Raw genomic sequence first — 15,043 nt, 5'->3', positions numbered from 1 at the left:
CACTTGTTCCAGTCAAACATGACCATTCCAAACCCTTGACTTTGAATTCCTTTCAGAGTATACTTCCATGTAAATTTGGTTCATAAGCTATTAGACCTGGATGTTAACAGAATATTAACAGAATATTATACTGAACCTAAACACAACTACAACATACCATATATAGTCTTATGTTGAATTCCATCTATTCAGATAGGGGATATTTCCACTTGATATCTTTGGCTTCTGACCATACAACTTTCTGTTGCATTAAGATGTTACATACTGAAACAAAATTCCAATGCTAGCATATGTTTTGAGGGTGTACGATGGTCAACCGACAAAATCATTTACCATGTTTAGCACACCTACCTCTGCAAAAAGTTGCATTTCCTGTTATCATGTAATGTTGAAACTTTGATTCACTTAATAGTGAATTTTTATCATTAAGGATGAAGTGTGTATTTTTTTATGACATTAGCAGGACCAAACGTAATTGCAATCTGTTTCCCGCTGGCTAATGCTAAACGTAGATTTTCTAAAATTGTTATCCATGTCGGCACTAATGATGTCCGGCTTCGCCAGTCGGAGATCACTAAAGATAATGTTAAAGAGGTGTGCAAATTTGCAAAACAATGTCAGACACTGTAATATGCTCTGGTCCCCTCCCTGCTCGTCGTGGTGATGAGGTTTATAGTAGATTAGTGTCACTGAATGGCTGGATGAGTGGTGTCTGCAGAATAAAATAGGATTTATAGACAATTGGAAAAGTTTTTGGGGTAGACCTGACCTGCTAAAGAGAGACGGACTCCATCCCTCCAGGGAAGGTGCCGCTCTCCTCTCTAGTAATTTGGCTCATAGACTTAATAATGATATTAATTGACTAAATGGGGCCCAGGTCAGGAAGCAGACAAACTGGTTAATCCGAACGTCTGCTAGCTGCCTTGAGATGTCACACAGGTCACATAAACTACAACACATAGAGACTGTATCACCTAGATATCTCATAGAGACTGTGTCTGTTCCACGAACTACGAAACACAATACCCTCACTAAATAATTTAGAAAAAATTTGATTGTCAAACGTGAACAAAACAAACAAATTAAAAATGTACATCATATAAAAATAGGGCTACTAAACATTAGATCTCTTTCTACCAAAGCACTAATTGTCAATGAAATGATTACAGATCATAGATTGGATGCGCTCTGTTTGACTGAAACCTGGCTTAAACCGGATGAATATATTAGTTTAAATGAATCTACTCCCCCAGGTTATTGTTATAAACATGAGCCTCGTCTGAAGGGTCGAGGAGGAGGTGTTGCTACAATTTACAGTGAAGTTTTTGGTGTTACTCAGAGGACAGGATATAAATGTAAGTCTTTTGAACTAATAAGTTCTTAGGTGCTTAAGGTGACACCGTCAAATACAAATAAAAATTATCTGTCGTCCTTTACCCTTGCTACAGTGTATAGATCACCCGGGCCTTATTCAGATTTCCTTAGTGAATTTGCTAATTTTTTATCAGATCTTGTAGTTACTGTAGATAGAGCCTTAATTGTTGGTGACTTCAACATTTACATAGATAATTAAAATGATACTTTGGGATTAGCATTTATCGATATTCTCAACTCTCTTGGAGTCAGACAAAATGTAACAGGACCAACTCATCGCCATAATCATACGCTAGATTTAATTCTTTCATATGGAGTTGATGTTGATAATATAGAAATTCTGCAGCAGAGCGATGACATCTCGGATCATTACCTCGTCTCTTGCATGCTGCAATCAGCTAATGTTACTCAATCTACACCACGCTATCGTTCAGGTAGAACTATTCTTTCGACCACTAAAGATAGCTTCACTAATACTCTTCCAGATCTATCTCATATACTCAATAAACCCCAAAGCCCAGAAGAACTTGATGAAATAACAAAAAATTTAAATGCAGTCTTCTCTAGCACCCTTGGTGTTTTCGCCCCACTTCGATTAAAGAAAATTAAAGAAATAAGCCCTGCACCATGGTACAATGATCACACTCATGCTCTCAAGAGAGCAGCTCGGAAAATGGAGCGCATGTGGAAAAATACAAAATTAGAAGTATTTCAGGGTGCATGGAAGGATAGTGTCTGTAGCTACAAACACGCACTCAAAGCTGCCAGGTCAGCATATTTTAGTAAACTCATAGAAAATAACCACAACAATCCTAGATGTTTATTCAGTACTGTGGCTAAATTGGTTAGGAATAAAGCCTCAACCGAACCAGATATTACGTCACAGCTCAAGAGTAATGACTTCATGAATTTCTTTACAGATGAAATTGAAATAATCAGAAATAAAATTGGAATTAAGCAATCATCTGTCATAGCACCTCAGAAAACAGTGTCGAATAATTTCCCTCATGTGCAACTTCAATCCTTCGCTATCATAGGTCATGAAGAGCTAACAAAACTTATCAAAACATCAAAAGCCACAACTTGTTTGTTAGATCCTATACCAACTAAGCTCTTAAAAGAGGTATCTCCTGTAATATCAGAACCTCTTCTTAATATCATTAACTCCTCGCTATGCTTAGGACATGTCCCAAGAAACTTTAAAATGGCAATTATCAAACCGCTAATTAAGAAGCCACAACTTAATCCTGGAGAACTTGCTAGTTATAGACCGATTTCAAATCTCCCGTTTATGTCAAAAATACTAGAAAAGGTAGTATCCTCCCAAATATGTTCATTTCTACAGAGAAATAGTATATATGAAGAATTTCAATCAGGATTTAGGCCTCATCACAGTACAGAGACTGCACTTATCAGAGTTACAAATGACTTGCTCTTATCATCTGATCGCGGCTGCATTTCTCTTCTAGTGCTTTTAGATCTTAGTGCTGCATTCGACACGATAGATCACGACGTTCTCTTGAATAGGCTAGAGAATTATGTTGGAATTTGTGGAGTGGCATTAGCATGGTTTAGGTCATATTTAGCAGACCGCTACCTTGTTGTCTATGTAAATGAGGAATTGTCAAACCAAACAAAAGTAAAATATGGAGTGCCACAGGGATCAGTTTTAGGGCCTCTGCTTTTCTCCATGTATATGCTTCCTCTGGGAGATATTATCAGGAATCGTGGAATAAGTTTCCACTGCTATGCTGACGATACACAACTTTATATTTCTTCAAAACCTGATGAGATTTCACAATTCTCAAAATTAGCAGAGTGTATTAATGAAATAAAAGATTGGATGGCCAGAAATTTCCTTCTACTCAATTCTGACAAAACAGAGGTGCTAATTATTGGACCAAACAACTCTAAAAATAAGCCACTAAAATATAATTTGACTCTAGATGGATGTACTGTTACATCATCTTCAACAGCGAAGAACTTAGGTGTTATATTTGATACCAATCTGTCCTTTGAAAATCAAATTACAAATGTTTGTAGAACAGCATTCTTCCACCTAAGAAATATTGCTAAATTAAGGCATATGCTCTCGGTTGCTGATGCCGAAAAACTAATTCATGCGTTCATGACCTCAAGACTAGATTATTGTAATGCATTACTGGGAGGATGTCCAGCAAGATCAATAAATAAACTTCAATTGGTTCAAAATGCAGCAGCCAGAGTGCTGACGAGAACCAAGAAATATGATCATATTAGCCCCATTTTATCATCGTTACATTGGCTACCTGTTAAATTCCATATTGATTTAAAAATTCTGTTAACTACGTACAAAGCTTTGAATGGTCTAGCTCCGCAGGACTTAAGTGATCTTCTACCACGCTATATTCCAACACATTCATTAAGATCGCAAAATTCTGGCCTATTAATAGTTCCTAGAATATCAAAATCCACTAAAGGAGGAAGATCCTTTTCATATTTGGCTCCTAAACTATGGAATAGTCTCCCAAACACTGTTCGAGATGCAGACACACTCTCTCAGTTTAAGTCTAGACTAAAGACTCATCTATTTAGCCAGGCATACACCTAATTTATCCTCCAACCCACAATTAGGCTGCTTTAGTTGGGTCTGCCGGAACCAGAAACCAGAAACATTGAGCATGATCTCTAACTCTGCAATAAATTAAATGGCATCTACGTGTGGCAACTCGGGCGGTGGGCAAGAAAAGGACGAATAACATGCAGACTACGCCACCCTGGGAATTTCACCCAGAGAATAATTGTACTACCCAATGGCAGTGATGTTGATAGAATTAAGGACACACAGGTACGTATACAATTCAGCCAAAGACGACGTTCAATGTTGGAAAAGAAACACCTTTTTATTTCAATCGTTTAAAACCATTTTAAAACACATTCAACTCTCGGGGAAGAGAGCACAAAAATATATATATATAATTTATAATTGCTGAGGCTTACCGATGGAGGAAAAAAAGGAGTCAAAGGCAGTAGAAAAATCCCACGGAAAGTCCCCCTAGCAAACACACCACCACACCACAGTGCATACCAATGGAAACAAGGAAGGCAACACAGCACACCATAAGGGGACGCTACCACCCAGACACCAGCACCACCATCGGCTCTCAGCCACTGCAACAAAAACACTCAATTAACCAAGGCTCACAACAAAAAAAATAAAAGAAATCAATACATAATCTTTAAACGAAAAACTAAGCTAGCGACTCACTGCGTAACTGGCGACGATCTCCCACTAAACCGGCCTCCGTCCAATCAAACAGCATTCACGCATACCCAAGAGGAACAGCAAGTCCATTTGTTGACTGCGCAGCATAACTAGAGAGATCTCCAGTTGGAGAGCCAGTGTTCAATCAAACAGCATTCACGAATGCCCAAGAGAAACAGCAAGTCCGTTTGTTGACTGCGCAGCATAACGGGAGAGATCTCCAGTTGGAGAGCCAGTGTTCAATCAAACAGCATTCACGAATGCCCAAGAGAAACAGCATGTCCGTTTGTTGACTGAGCAGCATAACGAGGGAGAAATCTCCAGTTGGAGAGCCAGTGTTCTATTAACACAGCATGGCACACGGAAAAGCGACCCGGAACCACAACACACGTTCCGTCATTGATGAGCAAGAGAGGATGTTAAACTTCTCTACTCGCTACATATTTATAGGATGGCGCCTCACACAGGGATTGGCCACAAGCGCACCAGCTCGTTACGCGTTAACGAGACACCAGCTCGTTACGCGTTAACTCGTACTGCTACATACGCTTACATCTTTTTATTTGTTTCCCTGTCTCAACCTCGGGACTCCTATCCTGAGGTCACCAGAACCGGCTGGATCCAGCACCATTCCTGCATCATGTTGGACTCCACTGCTACATGTCGCAGAATGATGATGACTAAATGCAGCTGGTGCCAGCCAAACATCACTTCAATCTATTATGACGGACTTCAGAGGATGACATGATGCCAACGCCAACCTGCATCACCTCGGTCTATTTATGGACTACGATCTTGAAATGAAATGCTTAGACTAACTGTTGCCAACAAAAGCCTTCATCAGCCAATTAACAAGGACAATTGCATCTATGTGAACTTCTGCAATTAATCAAGATGGACTTCAAAGACTTTGGTCATTAATCTTACAGTTCAAACACAATCGATGTTTAATCACTGACCCTTAACACTTAGTTTAATAATTTTAAACCATGATTTTACCTATACATAATATTTACATTACATTCATAATGTTAGCCAGAGGGGAACTGGCCCCCACAGTGAGTCTGGTTTCTCCCAAGGTTATTTTTCTCCATTAATCTACATCTTATGGAGTTTTGTGTTCCTTGCCACAGTCGCCTACAGCTTGCTCACTGGGGTTATTAATACAATTATTAATTAATTATTTTTAAACACTATTAAAAATCGTATTTTATCTAAATTACACAATGATGATTAATCGACTTTATAGACATTACAGTTTTATCGTCTGTTAATGCTGATATTCTGTAAAGCTGCTTTGAAACGATGTGTGTTGTGAAAGGCGCTATACAAATAAAATTGACTTGACTTGACTTGACTTACTGGGTCTGAGATTACATTCTCTCTTGCCAATGGGGCAAATACATTTCGGGCAGAACGACAAGTTTATCTAAACAATGGTAGATGGGGGAGTGTTTGAAACTTATTTGATGTTTTTCAAATTCTGTTTAAATCCGCTAGTGGCACAGACACCATACACCATCATATGCTCATATTTTGGAGCAAGTTTCCAATTTGGAAGTCAGAAAATGTTATGTTGTGTACCACAGGAATTAGTTATACAAGCAAGTTGAAATATTCAAGATGAAAACTATTACTATTTCCAAAAACTTAAATACTTCACCACAACTACCATCCTCCAGCCATTAACACAATTAGGCACCTATTTTTGTATTGTGGTCTCTGTGTGCTGGTGCAGGGTTGTGAAATTGACCCTTTGGATGCCCTGTAAGTGACCTGAGAATTCATGCTAGGAGGCAGGAACAGAGTGCAGGTGGCGTGAGTGTGCATCTGAGCACCTGCAGGACTCGTTCCTCTCTAACCCATCCACATCTGGCTAGTATCACAGGCTTGCCTTGGCACCAGACATAAATAACACATCCAGCAATGTGGAACCGCCTGTCCTGCACTGCTCATACCAACTGTATGAATTACGACCCGCTGTTTTTCTCTCTCTGTCATTTCTTTCTATCTGCCTTTTGTCATTTTTATCTTAGTTGCTAGTGTTTTATCCCCCCATCTGTGGGTGAAACATTACATTCTTGACTTGAGATGTTTTGAAGGACGTTTTCACAAGCTGCTTTATAAGACTGATATTGGGTAAGACAAACATCCCTTCGAAATGGGATTCAAGATTGGAAACTGAAACACTGCAATCTTATTATATCAGTTATCTGGCAAGCCTGAATTCTGAATGCACATGAACATGGGTGGATGAATATACTTCCCAAGCAAAATTCAATTAGCAGATTGATTTTTACTCCTACACTTGGTAATGCACAGCATTTTTTTTTAATTGTACTGTGTTGAGTTTCCTTTGTATTTATAGAGCAATCTAAGACTCCCTAATATCAAATGGCTGTTTTTGGCGATATGAATACAAATCCTCAGGCTACCCATAAGGGAAGAAGAGAGATTGATGATTTGCACTTTTCAGCATAAAGTTATTCATAACATGAATGCGAGGTCTTACTATAGTATTGTTTTATTTTATTTTATTGCAAATAGAATTACTCTAAATTCTGATTAATTGAGCAATGTATAGTAAACAATACAAATTGTCAGAAAAATCTGCATGTCCCGATTGTTTTTTGCTTAAACCATTTATGACCTTAGACGATTAAGGAATTTAAAGCATTTACATGACCATAAACATTTAAGCTTATTAAACTTGGTCTGTGCTTCACGGAAATCATACTGCCTCCAGTGGCCAAAACGGGAAGTGTTTTGTGAGGTAAGAGCACGTGAGCTCTAGTTTCTGGCTGAAATGTTCACAGAGGGGTGCCAAAAGAGAGTTGTTTTTAACTGCAAATTATTTAATACAGTGAAGAGGAATGCACATTCTATTAACTCTACCCAAAACCCGACCCCAAACAATCAGTGGACTAAAAATTTAATCTTAGAGGGAAAATGGAACCTCCTAATCGCCCCCGTGACTGACTTTGAGCATACTGTTACTGCCTGGTAAAACTGCCGGGATGAGAACCTGGAGGTGCGTTCCAATCAACCGCTATTGTCCAACAAAGTGGACTTTGTATGGTATTCAAAGGAGATTCCTATCTGAAGGGAACGTTTATGTCAGAGACTGTTTATCAGAGATGGGCCACTTCTATTAAACAGAATGGGAGAAATTGAAACACCTAAACAAGAAGCTCTAGCACCCAAAAGTCAATGGACATAGAAAGGAAGTCCTGCCTTACAGGTAAAAGAGCCAATCACCTTTTAGATACAGACGTCGCCTGTCAATCATCTCAAAAACGCACATGGTCATTAGCTATACAAGCCAGGGAAATTGCATTTTATAATCGTAATCTAAGGCAAGGGAGCAAAATGTATGATACTAGCGTTGTCAGATTTTACAGCTGATTTGAAATATGTTCTTTGATCGTAATGTTGATCAACCATTTTTGAGATTTCGGTGTTCCCCCATTCAAGTAGATAGGAGCTGCACTGGCATGACTGGAAATAGTCTCCTGAGATCATTCCAAAAATGGCCACTAGTGGACTGACTTGCCAGAAAGACATTGGTGCGTTCCAATTGACTGTTAGAAGCCTCAGAAGTGGACTTCACATGGTATTCAGCCATCTTAAGGGAGATTCCAAACCAAAGGGAACGTTTATGTTCAGATGGAAGGGCACTTCAAACGGCATAGAGAATATGTGTACATCTATACATCACTTCACAGGAAGTGGAGAGGGAAATTTACCAGTCATTGTGAACCAGCAGAGTACTGACGTAGTTTGTCTAAAATAAACACTTAAATCAAATAAACAAAAGAAGTTTGAGATGCTGTCATTTAAGGTAAGCTTAATTTACCTCACGTTTGCTTTCTATGGGTTGTGCTCGAGTGCAAAGCTCACAAGATGCCACCGTCATGACAATAGGTCATATAATAGTTAAGAAGACTCATATTATAAAATAACCACATAACACTTATTTTTTAAATTAGTCAGCAAAAGTTATTTAACTTACATGTTACAAGTCTAGAGAAATATATTAATTTAAATGTAAAACAATAAATGTGTATAAGTATACATGAATGTAAGGTTATTTATTGTACATTTATATGTATTTGAACAAGTATTTTGTGTCATCTTACTTAAACCCTGTGATTACTGCAACTCAAGTGTCGTCTGTGTTTGATGACGTTGCAGGGTATTCCAATTGAACAAATTTTGTCAAGCAAAGTAGACTTCAACAGATATCCTATGCTCAGTGAGTAGGGAGCAGTGAACACTGAGTAGGGTCCCTGTGGACTGGAACACACTTTAGGTTTCCCACACACCACCCTTACAAAAATCTAAACTTGCCACAAATATGCTGCTTGTTATTTTCATATGCAAATGAGCTTATGATTTGCTGCAAATATTTGCCAGAAGTTTCCAGCTCTTCACCGGTAGTGGTGAACCTCTGGCAAACCTTTGGCAACAATGGACAATTTGCCACAAAGCTCATGTGAAAATTATCCGAGGTTAAGTATTTTTTGTTGTCATCAAAAACAAAGGCGAGCATAGAGCTACTGTAACTTAGCATTATGTGCATTGCCAAAGAAACTTTCTTCAGAATTGAGCAGTTCAGGGTAGAACTTTCATGTTGCCATCTCATAGTAATTCAACAATTGCTGTAATTCCAACACAACTTGAATGCTGCATAACTGTATGTTGGCTTTGACCATAATGATAACTAGTTCATTGTAACAGACCTTCTTCCTTACACATACTGTCCCTCTTTTTGACCCCATCATTTAAGTTGAGCAAAACTAAAAACTGCATTGTCGGATATTCATTCCAAAGCATTTGTTTGCCCTTCCTCTGCGCGGACCCTCTTTTCAATCCTGTCTACTGTAAACTGTTTATACACAGTATGGATGGTTGCCATGGAAAGAAGGGGCCATGCGTAGAAGGGGCCAAGGGAATCGCAGGTGTTCCTGTTTGGATTCTCAGGGTTATGTGTGTGTGTGTGAGTGTGTGAGTGTGTGTGTGTGTGTGTGTGTGTGTGTGTGTGTGTGTGTGTGTGTGTGTGTGTGTGTGTGTGTGTGTGTGTGAGACGGTGCAAATTTCTTTTTTGGAGGAAAAATTCCACCACTGGTTTGAACATCTACACGGATGATTTATTAATTTCAGACATCCCGTCACCCAGACACGTTTACATGAGCAGAGTAGAGTGCACTTCCTGTTAGTTCTAAACTTCCCCATCTTCTGAAAACCCCTCCATCTTGTTTTCCGGCCCCCTTTGCACTGGACCCTGAGGCCAGTTGATACTTTATGGTTAGTGTTAGGGGTGGCCATTTTCGAATAATTTTGTAGTCGAGTACTAACCCACAAAAAACGAGTACCCGATTACTCTTTAAATTAAAATGCACATAAAAAAACACATATCTATGTCTGTAAATCTTATATTTAGTTTTATTATCAAACCTTACCGGGAACGGTTTCAAAATAAGATAACTTAAACAAATAATGTTTGCTTTTAGGAAAAAAATAAATGAACAACATGCATCAATACAAAGGAAAAAAAAGATTTTAAATAACTGTAAAAAAAACATTTGCACTCACCTGGAGCTTACATAGAAACTGATACTTATCACATAAGAGTAATGCACATACATACAATTCTACATAAAGGCTATCACATTTTTATCATTTCACGTGTTATTTTAGAGAAAAACAAGTGGTGAAAGTTGGCTTTTTATAAAAAATAAACTCGTCTGATAAGCTTCCAAGCATTTTTCCACCATAAAAGCACATCCTCGTCTTTTGGTTTGCATGACTTGCTACTAGAGTAGAATACAGTAAGAATCAAATTATTATTAGTATTGCCTTGTAATACAATTTGGCTTTGCTTTAGAAGCACAGATGCCATGATATATCTTCTTCTCTCATCTAACACCTCAACATCACATATCAACAGCGCTCTACATTGGACTCAATTGTAACTGCAAAATGCGATTCCGAAGGAAAACATTGTAATTCAGTGCTGCTCATGGCATGGAAATGTGGAAAGGAAAATGAATTTGCGATATTTGAGTAGTGTTTATAATACTCAAGTAGCTGGTGCAGAATGAGTTCTCTATTACTCGACCACTTGTGCACATCCCTAGTTTGTGTGCTGGCTGCCTCTACCGGTAATAAACAGAGGGTTCGATTTGAGCTAATTGCAGGACGAGACTATTGCTAGCTATCGTTTATAAGCATGTGAGTATGAGTTGAGTGGAGCGACAGTAATTGTCCCTTACTGCTCAAAGCTTTCTTTAATCACTACGCTAAATTTATACAAATTAGCTAAATTTGGGGCCAGTTACTAGTCCACTGTAAAGTTGGGCAGTTTGGCACATGTATCTGGCAGTAGATACTGTATAAAAAAGGAACACCCATCTTCACATCACTCACATACTCTGTTCATGAGTGCAAACTGACAGTTGAGACTATCGCAGGCGTGTTCCATGCACCACACTCTCACAGACGCACAAGAATGTGACGTTAAGATTGTACAAGCAACAAGATTAGACTAAATAGCTGCATATCAGGCTGAGCAAACAGTTTTAGATTCTATCAGTCATGTTTAGTGTTGGAATGACAGCTCCAATCACTTTAATGAAAGGTACTTACAACAGAAGACAGCTGATGGGAGTTCTTATCACAATGATAAGCAGTTAAACAGTTTAACAAGAGTTAAACCGTTTTCTTAGCAATTACACAATGAAGTGTCTGTGGTTTATTTGCAGTAAACATTATGAGTGGTGAGAATGGTGATCACATTACTTTATAGAGGCTGTTGAGATAAGAATATCGGATTTGTGTGTGTGAGTGTGTGTGTGTGTGTGTGTGTGTGTGTGTGTGTGTGTGTGTGTGTGTGTGTGTGTGTGTGTGTGTGTTTAACCCTGTTTTAGCTGTGTCATTGTAGCAGTCATGTGTGGCATGATATCTGAGGCATGAGGAATAAAAGTAATGTCATCAAAACAATGGAATAACATAAATGGAACTATGGGAATTATGTTGTGACTAAACAAAATCCAAAATGAATCAAAACTGTGTTGTATTTTAGTATCTTCAAAGTAGTCACCATTTCACTAGAATTTGCAGACATGTACTCTTGACATTTTCTCAACTAACGTCTTGAGGTATCACCCTGGGATAATTTTTAAACAGTATTGAAGTAGCTCCCATCTATGTTGGGCACTTATTGGCTTCTTTTCGTTATTATTTGGTCATCAATTTCAAAAACGTTTTCTTTTAATTAAATTTTAGTTTTATAATGAAATAAAATAATATGGTGGCACAATTATATTTTTGTGCCACCATATTATATAAGTGCAAGAAAGTAGACAAAAATAGGACTTTTAATCATTTAAATAGGAATTGTTTTATAAGTGTGGTCTAGATAAGTGCTCATGGAAGAGAAGTGTCTTAATGAAAGCCTGACATCTTTGCTCTGTTTGCACACCTATGAAACATCTATGCATTCAAATATGAGAAGGTTATTTTCTTTTAAAGCCATAAGTTAAATTTGCTGTCAAATCACAATGTTTCCAAGCTGCGTTGGACCCAGTTAGTAAGAGTTGTGGTAGAGGTCCCTAAGAACCAGGGTGAAGGATGAGGGCCCATAAGCACAGACTGTGCTCAACCTACACTATCTTTGTTCTCTGTCTCAAGCTTCTGTGCATAAGATCACTGACAAAATCACTATGATGATAACAAAACACGAAAGAAAGCCTCACATATTTACACAACAGACACTCACATACACCCTGGTCCACATTTACCCATGTGATGACCTTAAACATTTACACCAATGATATCATTGGAATGTGTTCTGGAGGAGGGAGAGGCAGAGTATCAGGACAATGCAATGTGTGTGTTTGTGTCTGTATGTCTGTGTGTCTTTATATATCTGTGATGGCCAGCAGTGTTTTATCATGTAATCCAGAAAGGCAATGCTTGCAGAGTGGATGCTGGCAGCACAGCGATTAACACCAAGAGGAAGTTGGTTGCTTCTCACTGTCTCACTGAATGTGCGGGTTAGCAGGGAACGAGGCATGGGACACCGTCATCCTAATCTCATCACACTCTTTGTCCTTCTTTTTTGCTCTCCTCTCTCTCTCTCTCTCTCTATCCATCTTTCTTTTGCTCCCTCTTTCAAAACTGATCTAAAGAGAATGGAATCGGTAAAACTTTATACTAGTTATATAACAGTTTTTTTTTACATGGTACCATTGTAATACCATTTACAATCATAATTGATGCATTTTTGAGTACCCTGTAAATACCGTGGTATATAAATATGGTTACATAGTGTCATGATGACACATAATACCATCACCTTCCATCTTCAAGCTAATTTACTTCAATGCAAACCATAATGCTTCTTAGTATTAATACTAAAGAGGATGGGAACTCCTCCCACCATTGGTGGGTTAGTGCGGACAGAGCTGGACTATAAGAGATAAAGGGAAAAAAATGAAGAAAAAGAGGATAGTAATAGGAGAATAGAAGGAAGGAGGAACAAGATTGCAGTCATCTTTGGGGTGGGAGTCACATTTTCGATTAGTTTAACAGAAAATCGCATATGGAATGGGCAATGGTGGGACAATACATGGTAGAACTGAAAGTATTTATTTTTTTAAACTTATTGGGTGAGCAGATGGTGATGAACAAACAACAGATTTTCCCAAATAAATTAGGAAGAAATATTTCCAGTGACATTTGAGGATTGCTTTTGGTTATATGTAATTTTCCTGCAGGCCATAAGCCAGAAAAAGCACACCACAACAATGAGACAGATGGAATGAGAGAGAGAAAGAACTCTTAAAGATTCTGTATGGGACACCACGTACAGTAAATAAATACATTAATTTAGGATGCTCCACCCTTGTCGGAATGTAGAAGACTCTCCCTACTCTCCGAGAATGAAATGTGAGGGCAATGACATTCTCTCTCTGAACTGTCCCTTACAGTGACTGTGAACATCAACCAGAAAATGAAGACTGATAATGCTTCTTAGTATACTAAAGAGGCCACATTTCCAGAAGTTAAAGTGGATGGGATCTCCTCCCACTATTGGTGGGTGAGAGCATAATTGTTTCATCAAACAGTCTTGCTCTCTTTCCTTCCTTTTTATTACTAGAACTCTCATCCAACAGTTGTCTTTCCAAAAAATAATAATAAAAAAACCTTACTGAGGGGCTGTTCACACCAGACACGCTATTGGGTACGCTTTTGACCATTGCAGCTCATCTCGTACAGAAGTGTTGTATTTTTCTATAGTGTCAAGTGAAAAACAACTTCTAACTTTTAAAAGCGTGTCAAGACAGCGGTTTTCTGTTCTATTCAATGCGGCCCGTCATAATGTATTAAAATAATAATTATTTATTTTTGCACAAGAACATGTTACACGCAAAATAAATATATAAAATAAAATAAAAATCATGTGAGTATTTTTGTCTTGATTTCCACTAAAAATATTCTTAAAACAAGACACATTTACTTTAAGCAAAATGACAAAATATTTTGTTGTTTCCAGATAACTACATTTTGTAATGTTTATACTTACAACAAGAAAAAAATTATTCAAAGAGAAAACATTGAATTTTATTTTTCTTACCACACTGGCAAATTGTTGGGAGGGTTACTTTTGAAATGTATTTCACTACAGCTTACAGAATACATGCTGTAAAATGTAATTTGTAACATATTCCATTAGATTACTCAAGGTCAGTAACGTATTCTAAATACTTTGGATTACTTCTTCAGCACTGGTAGATTTTTGTTACTTGTTTTGACAATAAAAACTCTGCCAGTACAGTAAGACAAAATACACATGTTAAAAATACATTCTCTGAAAAATCCTAAATATCTTATGCAGTGTTGTTTTTAAAACAAGATACATCTAATTCATTTTGTTTTAAGGATTTTTAGATATTTTTACAGGAAAACAATATAAAAATTATTATCAAGAATATGATTTTTGCCCTTATATCAAAGGTCTTACTAGAAAAAAGAAATTATGATCCAATGTGAATTTTCTTGATAAAAATATGATTGTGTCTGGTAACATGTGCATGTAAAATGGCTAGAAAGTGCATTTTAGCTTAGTAAAGATGACAATTTACACAAGGTTTATTTCTATTTCTTCTGCTCCAAACTTCAAACTTCTCTGTCTGCTCACAAGAAAGAAAGTGTTTCACCGCTGGTCAAATGCACATTGGATCGTATCATTTATATGTATAAATGTTTTCCATCAATTTTATGTTTGTTATTTACTATATTAAATGTTGTGATATGTAGGTAATGTATGTACATATATACACTACCGGTAAAAAGTTTTGAAACACTTGACTAAAATTTTTCTCATGATCTTAAAAATCTTTTGATCAGAAGGCGTATGCT

The sequence above is a fragment of the Xyrauchen texanus genome, chromosome 29 (genome assembly GCF_025860055.1).
Source record: "Xyrauchen texanus isolate HMW12.3.18 chromosome 29, RBS_HiC_50CHRs, whole genome shotgun sequence".
NCBI lineage: Eukaryota > Metazoa > Chordata > Actinopteri > Cypriniformes > Catostomidae > Xyrauchen > Xyrauchen texanus.
The sequence above is the reverse complement of the archived record's forward strand: the minus strand, read 5'-3'. Positions refer to the sequence as shown.